The following is a 3,534-nucleotide window of genomic DNA, read 5'->3' on the forward strand; positions in this document are numbered from 1 at the left end:
CTCAAAACTGTATTTAATGTGACCATTCATTCGTCGTATCAGTTGTTCGTATGTTATCATCAGCACCAAATTACATCTGATAACCAAGACAACACCAACAGCTGAGGCCATCTTGCTTCATAGATTTTATTAATATTGGTTTACGACTCCGAAAGAATGAGAGGCAAATTCGACGTGGGTAAAATTTGAACTCAGAACGTCAGGAAGGACGAAATTTTGCTATGCATTTTGCCCAGCATGCTAACGTTTCTGCCAGCCTCCGCCTCATAGATTTTATTAGTACTGATTTCAATTTTTGACACAAGGCCTGCAATGTCAGAGGAGGAGATAAGTCGATTGCATCGACCTCAGCACTCAACTGGTTCTTAAATCATCGATGCCGAAAGAGCGAAAGGCAGTGTCAGAATTTGAACTCTAGGAGTAAAGACGAATGAAATGCCGCTATAAATCTTGCTCGGGTTGCATTCAATTCTGCCAGCCTTCCGCCTCATAGATTTTATGAATATTGAACGACAGTTTAAATATTGAAACTAACTTAAGTATTACAGAAATCGAAGTTTTTGCAGTTTTCTGCTACTGTTACATTATATATCGATCTAATGTCTTTTTCCTGCTACTCATACAACACTTGTCTTTATATATTGTTCTAGTTGCACCAAAGGACAAAATGTGTAAAGGCTGACACGTCATATAATACAGAGCAATGCTTTCAGAGTTGACACAAACATCTACAAAAGACTGGATACAATACACATTCAACGATTGCTGTAGAGATATTGTTATAAGGATCTCTTTTAAAACTCGTGAGGTAATCAACTGTTTAATAATGGAATTTAGTGGATAAGACCCACCCGTATTCTACTTAAACTTCTAAAAGGAAAATTGCATCAATTAAAGCCACCAGAGACAAATACACACACACACACACACACACACACACACACACACACACACACACACACACACACACACACACACACACACATTTGTATGTTTGAGTGTAAGAATGCATATATACAGAGTGCGGTGAATAAACTCTCGATTAAATTATGCAAAAATGTAAATAACGCTCACATATAGTTTTAACATACATATTTACCAAATTTACATTAAAATATCTTGAAATACTAGAATAAATTTATTCAATAAAATCGCCATTGGCTTCAACCACGGCCTCCAAACGACTTCGGAATCTCCCGCAACTTTTCTGGATGGTCTCCCTGTTTAAGTTGGTGAATGATGCTATAATCCTTGCCTTCAGTTTATTTTGGTGTTACAAGGAGTTTTGTTGGTCTCTCGCTCAACCGTGTCCCACACATAATAATCAAGGGGGTTGCAGTCTGAGAAGTTCAGTGGCCAGAAGATAGCAGTGATGTGGTCGCAGAAATTGTCTGGCAGCGATGACTGGGTTCTCCTGCTTGTGTGGCATAGTGCAGAGTCCTGTTGCTAGACATAGGGTCTTCCGGCAGCCACCCTCTTGACCGAGGGCAGCACTAAATCCTCCATGCACTTGATGAAGGCCTCCATGTTGAGTCTGAAGCCGTGAAGGACGATGAATGGACGCATTAGTTTGACATCACTAGTGATCACTCCAAACACCATAATGTTGACTGGATGTTTTTTATCACTTTCGGCATATGTCCTCAAACTGACATCCAAATACTCTAAAATGTTTGTAATGGAGCTTCTGGCGCGAATGCCAAGAAGTACAGTATGTCATTTCCAAATTTATGGCAGAGTGAATTGCATTATGATGGTGTTTGTCTCACAGATGGAGCCCAACTGATCCTACGATACTGTGTAGTTGACAAAACCAAGAACGAACAAGGTACATGCGTGAATTTAAAATATTATATGAAATGGCAACGATTTACTCATCACACCCTGTATGTATACATACACACATAATATATAAATACATATAAAGACACACATCCACAACAACACCCGCATAATCTAAAGAATAGGTTTATAAGTATGGATATGTATTTCTTGCTTATATTTTTATCGCTGTATTCTACTGAGGATTACAAACCAATTTCTATTACAGAGCATGAAATCTTAAGATGTAGAATTATCCGAAATTCTGTAAATCTTCTTGCTCGTTACTTCGCATTTGACCTGGTGTTATAAACAGAGAACAAATTAAGAGTGGATTGTAGGTATTTGACATCTACTTCTAGTGAATAGGCGTTGGGATTCCAGAGCCGTTAATTATAATTATATTTTATAATTTTATACTTAAATATATATATTTTCGTAGAAAAGATAAGACAACAAAAGAAACAAAGAAACCTCGATAGTATGTAAATAGAGGTATTTATCTGTAAAGAATATGTGACAATTATTTGGTAGCCATGATAAAATTCCGAGTTTCGGATGTCGGGTCGGAAACCCACGCTGACATCTCTCTTCAGTTACCTGGCCATCGAAAAATTGGTATGAAAAATGAGTTTTGTCGGACAATTTTCGTTAAAAAAACTGTCCGACGAAACTAAGTGACAGGTTTTTGTTCTATTTCTGCTGCTTTTAAATAAAGTATATATATATATATATATATATGTATACAAATATATATATACATATATATATACATATATATATATATATATATATATATATATATATATATATATATATATATATACATACATACACACACACTCACATATATATGTGTATGTGCATATACATTCATATGTATATGTATACACACGCACACAGGTGCGCACACAAACACATATATATATATAGTTATGGTATATTCTCTAAAGAACGTTGTGGAGTATAGTATGGAGCTCGTCTACCTGTGCTATGCAGTAGTAGTCTTATACGTACTTCCAGATTTGTGTTTGGTTATCTCTTGTGTGTGAATAGGTATTTGAAAAAGTTCCAAGAAGGGGTACGGTTGGACATTTATTTTTTAATCGGTACGATTGTTTCCACGTACGTAGTTCTCCAGGCATGCAACTGTTTCCCTGCATTATGAGATCCAGTTGCATTTCCTTAGACGATATGTAAATATTGTCGCCGTCACTTTAAAATCCTCGGCCTCAAGAACATCGGGACTGTGTGTCGTGGCCTAAATTTAGTACTAGTCACTTATCTTGCCAGGATGTATTGTTGCTGAAGAACCGTTTCCAGGCTGCTTTGAATGCGTAGATGATGTGGGATAGTGGTTTCCGTTTTAAGGGATTTGTATTTTATTTCTTTGTACTGTTGATTTGTTCTTCATGATTGTCCTTAGCTGGCCTTTAAGATTCAACGCTCGACACGCATACACTCTCACGCACACACACATATACATGCTTACATGCATACATACATACATACACAAACACACTCACATACACGTACATATATATGTGTGTATATATATATATATATATATATATATGTATGTATTTATTTATTTATTTCTATTCAGACGAAGTAGGTACTTATGTTGAGGTACCCAATTCATCTGAATCGCAATTATTTTGCTTAACTCGTCAACCAAACCCATACGACACTTCTGGTATAAATTCATGTATG

This window comes from Octopus bimaculoides, chromosome 17 (assembly GCF_001194135.2).
Source record: "Octopus bimaculoides isolate UCB-OBI-ISO-001 chromosome 17, ASM119413v2, whole genome shotgun sequence".
Lineage (NCBI taxonomy): Eukaryota > Metazoa > Mollusca > Cephalopoda > Octopoda > Octopodidae > Octopus > Octopus bimaculoides.